This window comes from Lissotriton helveticus, chromosome 7, assembly GCF_964261635.1.
Source record: "Lissotriton helveticus chromosome 7, aLisHel1.1, whole genome shotgun sequence".
Taxonomy (NCBI): domain Eukaryota; kingdom Metazoa; phylum Chordata; class Amphibia; order Caudata; family Salamandridae; genus Lissotriton; species Lissotriton helveticus.
In genome coordinates this window covers 1579273087-1579288372 of record NC_136068.1, presented here as the reverse complement: position 1 = coordinate 1579288372, position 15286 = coordinate 1579273087, and the positions used below count along the sequence as shown (strand labels likewise).

The 15286-nt window shown below is 49.2% G+C and overlaps 1 protein-coding gene across 3 annotated transcripts in view; it reads left to right on the top strand.

The window, feature by feature from the left end:
• The first annotated feature begins 860 nt into the window (after nucleotides 1–860).
• PIH1D1 (PIH1 domain containing 1) overlaps nucleotides 861–15286 on the top strand; it is a 212552-nt gene continuing 198126 nt past the window's right edge. The window contains exon 1 of one of the 3 annotated variants that reach the window (XM_078655100.1): nucleotides 861–963. The gene's annotated coding sequence lies outside the window, so the exon portion shown is untranslated. Of the gene's footprint in view, nucleotides 976–15286 lie in introns of all 3 variants that reach the window. The other 2 variants (XM_078655103.1, XM_078655101.1) reach the window with 2 other exon arrangements.

Genomic DNA, 15286 nt, shown 5'->3' with positions numbered 1-15286 from the left:
AGCTACCTGTGTATTGGGGTCTTACTATTTTGTTGCCCGTGTCTATCTGCATGTACTGTGCAGAAAGACAGCTGTACATTTAGCGTCAAGACTAGTTTGCTCATTAGTGGCTGTTACCTGTGCTTTGCCCCTATTAACTGTGCTGAGCAGAATCAGGCTGTCTGTTATCTCCGTTTATTCTGCATTACGCGTTACTGCTGCGCTCCTTACCTGCGCTGGGGCTGCTGTCTCCGGGGCAGGTCCATACTCCATTGAGTCGTAGATGTCCCGGGCAGTTAAACTCGCTCCACTCAGAACTCCAGTGCTGGCGGCCATGGTAGCAGTCCAACTCTGCCTTGTGAATGGAACGGACCAGGAGTCCACGGCACTTGTCCTTCTTCTGTTTCTACTGAGCTGTCATTCTGCCTCAGTGGGAGGGGAATACGAGAACTCCAGCGTTGAGCGGCAAGTAAGCCCAAACGATAAACTGGAGTCTTACTAAGAGAGGCTATTAGGTCTCTTTAACAGTGTGTGTAAACGAATATTTAAACGTACACATATTTTCGGAATTATTTCTTATCTTTGATACTGCCGTCACAGTCTAAGCTCTCAAACAAAAATGACTAAATTAAAAATGTATTTCGTACTTATTCCATTCAAGGGGTTCTCGATGGTTAAGGTACATTTAATAGATACTAATATAGGTAGTTTGCAATAATTTAACTCGTTATTTTAAATTGTGTTGTCTTTTGTTAATTCGTGACATGATGTTGTACTTAATTTGGATTATTTTAATATGGCCGCCACTAAACACACTGGCTCAACCGTTCATCCCATTGAAATATTCTCCGCTTTCCCTTTTCTTTTTACTTACTTAGACATTTGATGTCTCTTTTCTATGTTGGTTCCCGTTGCCAGGTGAAGGCAGGCGAGAGAAGCTCTGGTGTGCGTTGTGACTTGTGAGTGTGAAACCGGGACTGTGAGGTGAGGGAAGGTGTAAGTAGGGTCTGCCAGACTCCGTTCTCTCCAGCTCTCAAATATTGATGATATGTGTATTGAAGTGTGAGATTGCGGGATTTAGAGCCTAGTACCAAATGTTTACAATAGAAAAGATACCTACATAGTACTAAGCGGACGTTTATTTATTTAAAAAGTTTTATATAGCGCGAACATGACCCCTGGGGGGTATCACAGCGCTTTTCAATTTAGCGATCATGAAAGGTACAGGAAGTAGTAACTCTAAACCAACAGATCAAATTACAATTTTAACAGTCACATAGGAAACAAGGGTGAGGAGAGCATAGCCTAGAGTGCAGTGGTGGCTGGTGAGATTTGAAAGTGGTGTGGCGCAAACTTTCCGTGGGAGGGCCCTCGAACAATTAAAGGAGGGATCGGGGGCGGGGGGAGATTCTCCCCCAATAAAATTTTGAAAAATAAGTGGGCACATTGTGCATTTCCAAGTAAATTTGGGAAGCAAGAAGGCTAACAAAGCAATTGTGAAAGTGCAGTCATTACATTGATAAAGGGATATCATATAACGTAGCAGAGCTCTCGGTGCACCTCTGAGAAGCTTAAGTATAAAGGGCCTTGCGTCAGACGCCTAGATGTGCAGTCTGCCACATTTATCATCTGCTTCACATATTACGAACTCAAACACAGATTTGCAAAATGGTTTATGGACGGAACATTGATTCCATATTAATGAGGCATAAGGGACGCACTAAGTAGCTCTCCAAAGCCCGTGCTGCTCAGATGAAGTCCGCTCTCCAATGCCTGTAATGTCGTGACGTGCACGCTATATGCGAACCATGTGACCAGAATTTAATAAAGTTAAGGGGCACGTCGACGTACGCCAGTTCGGGCGACGGAGACCAAGCCCAGTAGTTAAGCATCCAACGGACTACTGTCGTTATTGAATTTCCACTCACCTGTGTGCCGTTAAGTTTCCACACGATTGTGTCGGCGCTGCCACTGCGCCGGACACAACAACTGGCAACGAGGGTGGGCGTGCCCTCGTGTCTCTCGGTGAGGCAGCAGCGAGCGTGTCCTGGTGTTCGCTGCGCTCGTGCCCCAACCGATCGCTGAAAGATTCCTGTCCCGTGCCGGGACGTGTGGCGCAGAGGCCTGCTGTGGCCCGGAGGTGAGGCGTGACGTTGTCGGAAGGCCGCCCGCCAAGTGTGGAGTCCCTGTGGCTGTGCGCCCACGCCCTCCCCTCCCCGAAGACTGCCAGCCAAGCTGCCTTGTCCGATCCTCGCTACAAGCGCGAGTGTAATCTGCACTCGGGAGGGACTGCTGCATTTGGTGTTGCTGCTGCTCGAAAGAAGTGCTCTGGGGGCAAAATTAATAAGGCCATGCTGATGAATAAGGCAACGCTCGCCCAGAGAAAGGAAAGTGTTTCTGCAGGCCCACTTAAGCCACTCCCATATTGGAGGAAAAACCCTAACACTGCAAAATAAAAGGAAAGAAAAGTGCTAGGAGGCTATAGGCCATACAGGAACAGTGCACACAGCAAAATAATAAGGAACTGAGGAAATAACACAGTCCCAGGGGACAACAAGGACACACGCTTACAACTAAGTGGAATCACCACCTTGCCACCTAAATAGCCAGTGTACACTTATAAGGAAAACTGGTTACCTGCGCAGTTAAAAAAAGAAATAAAAAAACCTGAGGGGGGTAACTGTTGGACAGTAACTACACTCATAAGGATTAACGGTGCTGTTTTTCAAAACTGAACCATGACCCAGATACCGCCAGTAGAGCCCTTCATAGTAGAAGGGTACCTGTCCTCCCTTGCGCCCAAGTAGCTTGATTGGGTGGATCGTGTACAAATATTTTTTGAGGCCACTAAGGTACACAAGGATCAAAAACGTGCAATGCTACTGCACCTTGGAGGGAAACACATCCACAACATCGTCAAAACAATTGTGGAAGTTACCCCCATGAACCACCACACTTTAATAAACGCGCTCAATGGGCATTTTGAGACAATGGCCAACCAGGACTACGAAAGGTTTATATTTAGGCAAGCACGACAACTTCCCAACAAATCGCTAGACACTTATCATGCACGACTGAAGAACCTCGCTTCCACGTGTGGGTTCCAGGAAATAGGGGGTCAAATAATTCAGGGGTGCGCGTCAGCCAAACTTCGAGAACGTATTCTAGAAGAATCTGGCAAACCGCTTGCTGACATCCTAACCCTGGGACGCACCAAGTAGCTCTCCAAAGCCCGTGCTGCTCAGATGGAGGCCGCTCTCCAAGTCCCGGTGAAAACGGAGCCGGTCAATGTGGTGACCACCAGACCCGTAACAAAGTGGACAAAAAAAGGGTTCAATACTGCGATGGCCAGATCAGCCAAGACGTGTGGATATTGTGGCGGGCCGCCAGCAGAGTGCCCAGCAAAAGGGAAGAATTGTTCTGGGTGTGGAAGGTTTAACCATTTCGAAAAAGTATGCCGATCTAAGAAGTACCGATGGCCACGACAGAGGGTCAATGCAGTATCGGAAAGGGATCAAACTCCAAGTGACATGGACGATGATGAGGAAGAAGAGAAAGTGGTACACAAAGTGCACATGATTGGCACTACCACCCGGAATGCCCGTCGGTTGCCACAATGTAATATCTGCGTGGGTTCTTAAGAATTGATGGCTGTAGTGGACACTGGTGCTACCATAAATATCATGGGAGCTGCTCTACACCTGTCTCTGAGTCCTGCACCTGTGCTACGCCCCTCTGCGACCACGGTGTTTGCCTATGGACAGGAAACCCCGCTGAAGATTCTAGGGTGGTTCAAGACTCCATAGCTCATGGGGAACGGACTGTCAGCACCAATGTATACGTCACAGAAGATGGGCAAGGAATGCTGTTAGGGTGTCGGGCGGCAGAAGACCTTGGAGTTGTGACATTTGCCTTCAGTGTACATCATGAATCCATACAGCACCTTCTTGACGAATTTGCAGAAGTTTTCAAAGGGATTGGCCGATTCCGAGGAAAGGAGATTCACCTTCACATCGATCCCACAGTTCAACCTGAGACACCGAAGAATAGCATTCCATCTCCGCCAACAAGTAGAGGAAGAAATTAAAAAATTGGAGGCTGCTGGAATCATCGAGAAAATCTCTGGTCCCACTCCGTGGGTTTCTCCCATTGTGGTCTCGAGAAAACTAAAACAGCCTGGAGCAGTGAGGATTTGCGTTGATATGCGTTTACCAAATGCAGCGATCAAACGGGAGCGCCATATCATCCCGACCATTGATGATCTCATCGGGGAAATGGCTGGAGCCTGCTGGTTCTCGAAGTTGGATCTACGGTCAGGGTACCATCAACTGGTACTTGATGAGGCGTCGCGAAACATCACCACTTTTTCAACTCATGTGGGGTTACGACGTTACACCAGGTTGAGCTTTGGAGTATCAAGTGCGGCTGAAGTTTTCCAAAATGTCATACATGAACTGATCATGGACATCCCAGGGGTGATCAATGTCAGTGACGACATCATGATGCACGCGAAGTCACTTCCCGAACACAATGCCCGGCTTACACAAGTGCTCCGCCGCCTACGGGATGCTGGACTCACTCTCCACAGAGAGAAGTGTGAATTCCTAAAGAAAAAACTCCAGTTCTTTGGATACACATTCTCCACCGAAGGAGTCAACCCGGATCCGGAAAAAGTTCGGGATATCAAAGAGGCTGTGGCCCCCACTAGCGTGACGGAAGTTCACAGTTTCCTTGGCATGATAAATTACTGTGGAAGGTTCATCCAGGATCTCACAACTTTAACACGGCCGCTACGAGAGCTCACCAAAGACTCCGTTCCATGGAAATGGGGTCCGGATCAAGCCAAGGCATTCACGGAGATAAAAAACGCCCTCTCTGAAGCGACAACATTGGCTTTCTTTGATCCTGCAAAGTTGACACAAAAAGCAGTTGATGCCGGTCCCAGAGGCCTGGGGGCTGTGTTGCTGCAGAAACGACAACAAGAAGAAGACTGGACTCCTGTGGCTTTTGAAAGTGAATCACTGACTGAAAGCAAACAGAGATATTCACAAATTGACAAGGAGGCCGTTGCCATTCATTGGGGGTGTCGACATTTTCACTTATACGTCTTTGGGAAGACTTTTACAGTTGCAACGGACCACAAGCCTCTGATGGCTCTCTTTTCAGGAACATCCACAAAACCTCCTCCGAGGATTGAAAAATGGATGCTGCAGCTTCAAGATTATAATTGTAAAGTAGAGTACCAACCGGGATCACGCAATCCGACGGACTACTTGTCCCGACATCCCCGAGTCGCTACCAGCAAGGAGATGGAGGATGCAGCTGACACCGAAGAATATGTAAAGTGTGTCACAGCCCGGTCCTGCCCCATTCCCTTGTCTATGCAGGATTTGGCAAAAGCAACTTCTACTGATGATGCTTACAGAGGGCTAAATTAGCTCTGCAACGCAACAATTGGCGTAGGGTCAAGGATGAATGGAAAATCCTGACGGCTCAAGCTCAGCGAATAATGGAGAGTCTATACAATGTCCGAGAAGAACTCACTGAGGACCCGACGGGCTGTCTGCTAAGAGAACATCGACTAGTAATTCCCACCTCGCTAATAGACCGGTGTGTACATTTGGGGCATCAGGGCATGGTAAAAACAAAGTCTCGACTTCGGACCAAGGTATGGTTCCCATTAATGGACGAGATACTAGAATCCACTGTTCGGTCGTGCTCTTCGTGTCAAGCCACTGGAGACCTACCCCGTCTGGCTCCAGTCATTGTGGAGCCTCGGCCGAGGTTACCCTGGTCCTGTGTCAGCATGGACTTTGGCAGCCTGCCGGATGGACGCCACACTCTAGTAGCCATAGATGACCACTCTAAGTACCCGGAGGTGGAGATTGTGGCATCTCCCAATGCTGCGGAAGTAATACCCAAAATCGAAAAAATCATGGCTGCACATGGTTTGGTGCAAGAACTGCGCACTGACAATGGGCCTCCTTTCCAAGGACAATAACTAGCCACGTATCTTGCTGCGCTTGGTATTCGACATCGTAGAGTTACGCCAAGAGGGCCGGAAGCTAATGGTTAAGCGGAGATATTTATGAGGACTCTTAGTATGGTGATCAGGATAGCACATGACATGACAATCCATTTCTACGGAGCTATCGGGAAACCCCTCACTCCACCACTGGAGTAGCCCCGGCTCATTTGTTGATGGGTCGAGTGGTCACGGACTCGATACCACATCATCCTCGCTGGCAGCCCCAAAACCCTGATGATGTACGGATTGATGTTCGGCGCAAACAGGCGTATGCTCAAATAAGCCAGAAGAGAAATGCTCAACCCATGAGGATCCAAGAAGGGGGCGTGGTACTAATCAAGAATCGCTTGTCTACAGGAAAATTTTAGCTCCCATATGAAAAACTGCCATGGACTGTTGTCAGTATCAAAGGAACCAGGGTCATTGCCATGAGAGGACGTGAAACTGTGACTCAGAATGTTTCCCATTTCAAAAAGTACTATCCTGAGCTCCTGATAACATCTTCACCTCCACCGGAAAGTGGAGACAACTGCCGTGGTAATAGCGAAGAGGTTCTCTCGAATGATGATGGTGATCTGGGCGATTTGGGTGACTCATGGCCTGCTGACACCTGCCCTGTGGAGCCGGAAGTGTCTCATGCTCTGTTGGAAGTCAGCTGTAGTGAAGATGTCGCTGAGGCTGGAGTGGACGTCCCGTCAGGGCGAAGCCAGTTCCAATATCTGCTGCGAAGAAACCCTCAGCCATCCTGTCGGCTAAAAAACCATTTCACGTAAGACTGTTCCGCATTTTGTTGGGATCTGTTAAGAATGTCAGGGTGTTCCTAAATGTAGACATTGCCATCCTTGGTTCTTCATAGTAATATTTTTGTTATTTTGTTGCTTTTGTTTATTGTTGGGAGGATTGTAACTTCGTGACACGCGATATGCGTGCGAACCATGTGACCACAATTTAATAAAGTTAAGGGGCACGTCGACGTACGCCAGTTCAGGCGACGGAGACCAAGCCCAGTAGTTAAGCATCCAATGGGCTCCTGTCGTTATTGAATTTCCACTCAGCTGTGTGCCGTTAAGTTTCCACACAATTGTGTCGGCGCTGCCACCGTGCCCAACACAACACTGCCTTCCGCCAGGCCCCATAAAAGACTATTTAAGACCCGGGGTCACCAGTAATTTAAAATTAGAGCACATTTAAGGCACCGAGAATATTTACTTACTGCTTAGTCCTGGCATGATGCATGCATCTCTGAAAAAAAGCATACACACACAGCGTGCCAGCAGGGCCTAGCTTCGGAAACATGATTCCTTCTAGATAGAAATGTTTCTGAAGCTATGTCCTGTCAGTTCCACGCACCTTTGAACAATATGCACGCATTGTGTTGTGTGCCAGCAGGGCCTAGCATCAAAAACATTTCTATCGTTATGTTTTTGAAGCTAGGCCCAGTGCTGGCACTTGGTGTTCAAGCTTGTCAGAGGTGCGAGCGTCACGCGTGTCAGGGCCTGTAGCAAAGTGGCCTTTCTAAATGAACATAAGTGAGGCTGATTGTAATTTGCACCTCACTGTGATGAGCTGCAATTTGCAAACGCAGATATGGTGGTCTAGAAGAGACGGCAACCCCTGTCCCTGCCCTGCTGATACATTACGAAAAAGAAGAAAACATTTTTAAGAGCCACGGTTGCTTAATATGGGTGGTATTATATATATTTTGCATAAAATGCGTAGAGGGACTAATGGGCGCCGAAGTGACCACCGAAGGTGAGATGACTGAACAAGTAACACTATGGCAAGCTTCCCAGCGCTTGATCTTTCACAATATTAAAAGCGCAGCCTTAAAACTCCTCCGGGGGAGGACTGGAGTGTGAACCCTTTTAAAAGAAAATACATTTCTGGCATACTCCGTCAGCCGCCGAAAGCATGTTTATTTTCAAAGCATTATCGTATCGCACACAATACAGTGCTGGCTGCGGGACTCGTTGCTGTAATCGGTGTGAAGGAAAAGGCTGTAGCTGTTGTGTCATGATATTAAAGGCTGGTGATGTAGAAATGCTTGTATCAATAAATCGCTGACCCAGTTATGTGGTTGCACGCTTCTTTATTTCAACATTATAACTTTCCTGAAGAGCGCCGATCCGGCGCTGCTCTGTGTGTCTCCGGTCGCGCCTCCTAATGAGATGCGCGCGCATCGTTCCCCAAGATGGCCGCCGCACGTCACGTCCTTACGTGACGTGCAACAACTAGTGCGCCACTACATATCTTCCCTTTTTCTACACATTGAATGAGTCACTTACAGTTCGCTGTCCATGTTGTAATCTCGAAACCTGGAGGGTCTCACCACAGACCTTCCGCTCCGGGTCACCCGGACTGGGTTCGCCGGGGCCCCTTGCCTCTGTATCTCGATGCATCCTTCTTCTCTCAGCGCAGCCGCGCCCATGTCCGTACTCCTCCTTCGTATGTCCATGTCGGCTCCTTGGTTACTGTTCTCACTTCTTTCCTCCAGTCGTTCATCTCTGGCACTTCCCCCTTCTTGCTGCTCACTTGCACATTGTTCTTTTTCTACCTGCGGGTCTTCCATGTCCTCCCATTCAGTTCCATTTTGTTCCCATTGCAAGATCTTGTTACACCTGGCCATGCGGTCTTGGGACCACACATTCCCGTCACTCAGCAGGGCCGCTCGGTCGTACACTTCCTTGACTTGCATGGGCCTGCTGTATTTACTGTCTCCTTTCTTCTGTAGCGTTGCCAACTTTACTCTTACCCACTCGCCTTTTTCCAAGCTTGCCCCTTTTACATTCTTCCGTTTGTTGTAGTGGTTGGTATAGATGGACTGTGCCTTTTCCAGGTTGGCACGTACCACCGCGGGGGACCATTCGCTGGTGATAACCTTCTCTTTCCAAATCCGGTTGTCATGCGTGAAGGGTTCACGCCCTCTCAAAATCTGGAATGGGCTGTATCCAGTTCCAGTGGGAGTGATCCTGTAGGCCCATACCATGTTCTCTATGGCTTTCTCCCAATCCTTGTTGCAGGAAATCGCAGCTTGTACAGCACCCATCACAACCCTGTTAAATCGTTCCACCAAGCCATTTCCAGCTGGATGGTAGATCGCCGTGTGCTTGATTGTGATGCCGTTCCTCTGCATAAATTTGTTCCACTTTTCTGACGTGAATTGGGGGCCATTATCACTCAGGATGGACTTGGGGATGCCCTCTCTCACAAAAGTGTCCGACAAAAATTTCAGAATGTTCTCAGTGTCCATGGTCTCATCCACCTTCACCTCCGGCCATTTGGAGTATCGATCCATGAGGACACATACATACTTCTGAGTGCCCTGATCATCAAGGATGGGTCCTAATATGTCTATTGATAGTTCTTCCCACGGGTTCTGCGGGGTTTCGAACTGTCCTAGCGCAGGACGCAGGGGTTTGAGCGTCTTGTCAGCTCCTTGGCACTGTGGACACTCTCTGACGTGCCTCTCTGCTCTTATGTCCATGCCTGGCCACCAGTAGTTTTGTTTGGCCCTTAACTTCAATTTTCCTATGCCAAGGTGGCCCTCGTGTAACATGTTCAGTAACTTGGTAATGAGGTTCCTTGGGGGGATCACTTTGTCTCCTCTATATGTGAACACTCCTTTGTCCCCTACCGACAGTTCTTCCCTTACTTCATAGTATGGCTTGATATGTTCACTCACGTGTCTTTTGTCTGGCCAGCCCTTGACAATGTGCATCTTCACTTCTTTCATGGCGCTGTCCTCCTCGTATTCCTCTGTCCACTCCTGGTAGCTGATGCATTTCTTTTGATCCTCCATGAGAGCTACCAATGCCCTTTGGGCTGTAGGGTCTTCTTCCCCTGACTCCATGGCTGCAGCCCTGCTCAGGTAGTCTGCTACTCGGTTCCGATTTCCTGGAATATACTCCACATCATACCTGAATTCAAGTAGTTTCAGTCATTTTAGATATTCTGGGAGTGGCGTTGGCGTGTCCACTAGATGTTAGCACCTTCACCAACGGCTTATGGTCTGTCTTAAGCAGGAATCGGGTTCCCCATAGAAATCGCCGAAATCTCGTCATGGCCCACACCATGGCCAACATCTCCTTCTCGATTACACTGTATTTGCTTTCAGTGGCCGTCAATGCCCGGGATGCAAAACTGATCGTCTCCATCTGTCCTTGTCCGCGATCTTGCATGAGCACTGCGCCCAGGCCTTTGTCACTGGCGTCGGTTGTGAGCACAGTGGCGCCCTGTGGGTCGTATCCTTTTAGCGGCACTGCTCCCGGTACGTCCTTCTTGATTGTTTCGAACTCACTTTGTGTCTCTGGTGTCCATTGGAAACTGGTGCTCTCCCTGGTCAGCATCCTCATATGGTGTGTCTTTGAAGCAAAGTGTACCACAAATTTACTGTAGTACTCCGCCATACCCAAAAATGATCTAACCTCCTCCTTGTTGGTGGGAGGCGGAGCTTCAGCGATTGCCTTTACATTTTCTGCCTTTGGTGTGATGCCTTGTACCCCTATTTCATGGCCTAGATAGGTCACCGACTCCAGGCCCAATCGGCATTTTGTCCACTCTGCTGTGAGGCCTTTGATTTCCAGGGTTTCCAGCACCTTTCCGAGCTTCTGATCATGGTCCCTTTTGTCTCGCCCCATTACCAGAATGTCATCTTGGAAATATTGGATACCTGTCATGTCCCTAAACAGCTGGTGCATTAGCTTCTGGAACACGGCAGCTGCGATGGCCAGTTCGAACGGCATGCGGCGGAACTGATAGCAACCAAATGGGGTGATGAATGATGTGAGTTTCCTGCTGTCCGGGTGCAATACTATTTGGTGGTAAGCGGAGGTCAAATCAATGGTGGAGTACCATTTGACCCCCCTGGTTCTCGCCAACATTTCATCAATCCCTGGGAGGGGGAATTTCTCCACGACAATGTTCTTATTTAGTTCTCTCAGGTCAACACAGAGCCTGACCTTCCCGTTGGGCTTCATGACTACCACCAACGGTGCGAGCCATTCTGCACAGGTAATGGGTTCAATTATCCCTTTCTTCTCCAAGTCTTGAAGCTCTGTTTGAACTGCCTCTCTTACCGCTATGGGTAAATTTCTTACTTTGTGGGCGACGGGAATGGCGTCCTCCTTGAGTACAATCTTGTGTTGGAATCTCTCCAGTTTTCCTACTGTGCCTCCGAACACCTTTGGGTAGTCTTCTTTCCACTTAGTCAAATTGGGCCACGTTTCCGGTTCCGTGAGCAGGATCTGTTCTTTTCCTCCTGGGTCCAATTTTATTCCCAGGTCGCCCTGGTCCAGCCATCCCAGTACAGACGGTCCCCTCTCTGAGACGTACAGCTTGCAGAGCGCTGACCGGCCTCTGAACTCGAACTTCAGGAGCCGGAAACCCACCATTGGGATGCGATCGCCATTATATGTGACTGGTCGGATGTCAAGTTTCTCCAACTCTGGTCCTAGCTTAGGTCTGAAGGTGTCGTCCCACACCGCTCTTTGAACTATTGTGTAGGGGGAGCCTGTATCCGCCACTACACTAATGGTTATTCCGCCCATCTTCATTTCTAATACTGGTTTGGTTGTCCTTGTTCCATCCACGCTTAATACCTGGTCATATATGCATAAGACAGTGACTACTTCTTCTTCTGTGGTCCCGTCCTGATTTTCCTCCCCTTGGTCGATGTATTTCACCACGTTTTTTGACATTTTCTTCCGGCACACTTTCTCGTAATGGCCGATGATGCCACAGTGCAAGCACTTGGCCCTGAATGCGGGACATCTTCTATCATGTGCCTCGTGGGACCCACTTCCGCACCTGTAGCACTATTTCTTGGTGTCGTTGCCTGTTTGTTTTCCTTGCAGTCCTGCGTTGCCCTGCCATTTGTTGGTTCCTTTTTGTGCGGGGCCCTTGTACCTCTGGTCCCTGCGAGGTTCCTCTTCATATACCCTGTTTACCATGGCACTGGTTGCCGTGTCTTTCTTGGTAGCGTCGGCGCACCTACGTGCGAGTTCTGCCCTCTTGACGATGACCATCACGTCTTTGAGTGTGGTGTCTCCACTCGCCCACAGCTTGTCCTGAACGTTCGTGCTGGAAGTGTGCATCACTATCTGGTCTTTGATAAACTCCTCCTCCCACACTCCGTACCTGCACGTGGCCGCTAGTTTCTTCAGGGCCGCTACGTATTCCTCAATCGACTCTCCAGCCCGTTGTTTCCTTTGCTGGAAATTGAATCTGTCGACTGATACGCATACAGTGGGTCGATAGTGTTCGTTCAGGTCGTCGATGGCGTGGGCATACACGTCATCGTCCGTGCTATCTCTCTGTTTGGGCACCAGGCTCTTGTAGATTCTGAGTCCTTCTGGCCCCAGATTGAGTAGTAGTATGCGTTTCTTCCTTTTGGGGTTGAAGTTCTCTTCATTCTCGTCCTCCAGGACCCCTATAAAGTTGTCTATGTATTCTCGCCAGTCCTCCCACTTCATCAGTGGTTCCCCTGGTTTCGGTAGGAACTGGACCGGCGCTATGGCATATCCCGCTGGTGTACTCATCTTCTCTTCCTTGACTGTGGTTGCCCTGTCTCCTTTGCTGGTGGGGCTGCCTGGGGTGCTGTCCGCTTCTTCTTTGCAGGGTTGTGCCTGGGGACTCTCGGTGTCAGCCCCCTCCCCCTGCTTTGTGGCGGCCAGCTCGCTACCTCTCGTGTAAATGGGCGGTTTGGATTTGGCGCGCTTGTCTTGGCTGCACGCGGTCTCTGTGCCACCTTCCTGCTGCCTTCCCTGTTTGGGCAGTTATGGGCTCTGCCACGCTCTTCAGGTTTATGGGAACTTATCTGTTGCATAGGTCCAGGCTCTGTCCTGTTGGCGCTGCCAGGATCATATGGCCTCTCAGATCCTTACCACAACAGGGTCCGGATTGGCTGGAGCTCTGCTGACTCTCCCGGAGTTCCCTCGTGTTGGGTCCGTTTTTTTTTTGTTTTTTTTTCTTGGAGGTTCTGGTCGCTTCCCGACCTCGTCGCCACTGTAGAAATGCTTGTATCAATAAATCGCTGACCCAGTTATGTGGTTGCACGCTTCTTTATTTCAACATTAGAACTTTCCTGAAGAGCGCCGAGCCGGCGCTGCTCTGTGTGTCTCCGGTCGCGCCTCCTAATGAGATGCGCGCGCATCGTTCCCCAAGATGGCCGCCGCACGTCACGTCCTTACGTGACGTGCAACAACTAGTGCGCCACTACAGGTGAGAGTCTGAGGTGGGGAAGGGGAGGTAGCGAGAGTGAAAGCAGAGTGGGCGACCTCCAGAGAATGTAAACTTTGGAAATCATAACATTTTACGGCATCCCGTGAATGAAACCCCCAGGGCAACCAGATCGACACTGCTGAGCTCACAGCGAAAGAGCCCGTCCATCCAAACTCTAACAGGCCTCTAAAATTATGAGGGCCCTTTGTAGATTGTTCCAGAAAAATTATACTGATCTCCTTAATCTCCGCCGCCAACTTAATTAGTTAATTCCGATCGGCGATTAGCTCCAGTGCTGCTGTGAGAGCCTCTGGCCTGGCCATCATTACGGCCACCATGACTGTCCAGTGGCGGCCGGCATGCTCGAAGGGGGAGGTCACAGGTGATGAATAAAACAAATAAAATAAAACTTACCTGAGTGCCGGGTACCCCGCCGCTTCCGCTCCTGGCCGGTTACGCTGTACTGGTGCAGCGGCAGCCGGGTCCGCGACGCGTTCCTCCTGCTGCAGGAAGCAGCCAGCAGGCAGCTTCCCTCCCCTAAGCAATCCGATTGGTAGGCGCAGCAGGAGAGCGCCCCAGCCCGGGACATTTTCTCTGGGAAAGAAAAAGGGAGAGTGGGCGGTCCTGCTCGAGTGCAGGGGGGAGTGGCTTGGCCAATGTTATGCATACTGACTGTTTGGTCGGTTGCAGGGCCGACCAAACAGTCAGTATGCACAGCATTGGCCAAGCCACTTCCCCCTGCCCTTGAGCAGGACCGCCCACCCGCCGGCCCCCAACCAGGCACGCACAGAGGGACTTCTGCTTTCTCTCAATGCGAGAAGGCAGAAATATAAATGGTAGTTTTTACTGTTTATATTTCTGCCTTCGAGAAAGCGATAGGGCGACGACCCAATGGGGGAGCCGCCACTGCTAGAGTGTCTGGGAAGCGGGGGTCCCATGGCAGAAATGTGTTCATTGGTAGCACTTTAACTTGTTTTTCGAAAGATGCTGTTGAGGGATTTAGTCTGATTTCAGGGGGTACGGGATTCCAGATTCTTGAGACAGTAACCAGAAAGCTCGATTGTACGTTTTCTTTATATGGAATTTCTGTAGCTTCAGCAGTAAGGTGCTGGCACTTCTAGAGAATCTAAAACCACCAGAGAGCTGAAGTTTTTGTGCGTGGATATCAAGTTGTAGAAGTGTAATGTTTTATTGGTCATGCAGGTAATTTTTAGGTGTATCCTTGCTTCATATGGGAGGCAGTTTAGGGATTTTAGCGCAGAAGCGATATGGTTGTATCTTTTAGAAACTGTGATGAGCCTTGCAGCAGAGTTAAGAGAGGCCCGTAGTGGAGCCATTTTAGATCTAGGAAGGCTGCAGAGGGTTGCGCTTCCATAATCCAACTTGGAAACCACTAGAGCTTCCACAGCAGACTTGAAGTCACTTGGGGAAGGAAAGGTTTTATTTTCCATAAGATGCTCATTTGGAAGTTAGCTCCTTTGGTGAGGGCACTGATGTGCTTCTAGCATTATTCCCAGTGAGCTCGTGGAGTCAACGATGTGTGCTATGCAATTATGAGCTAATTAAGAAAATGTCCAGAGCACCACCGAAGAAACAAGTACGAAGGTCTGTCACTTTTACGTGTCCGTTCTGGTAGGATCAGCAGCAGTGAGCAAAAGGTACACATAGACAGATGGTTGGTTCTATTAATTTTTATTTCACATGACCCGTTAATGACAGCTTGCATGTGTTTTGTCATATTCTACGACTTTTTCAAGGCTTGCACATAGTCCGTCACGAAGAGCCATCAAATGCTAGCGTAAATTCAATCCCAATAGTAGAACCCACAATTTATGAAACTGCAAAGGGAAGCAACTCTCAGACCCAACAGAGGGTCGTGTGAAGTCTGAAGTATGGTAGGTGTACAGGTGGTGGGGACCTTGATAAGTCACGAGCACCAAGTGTAATGAGACTGCAACCGCCTCAATAGTGTGTGTCTCCGGTCGCAGAACCTACCTGAACGGACCCACTAGAGTGACAGACCTTTGTACTGTCATCTTTGGTGGTGCTCTGGACATTTTT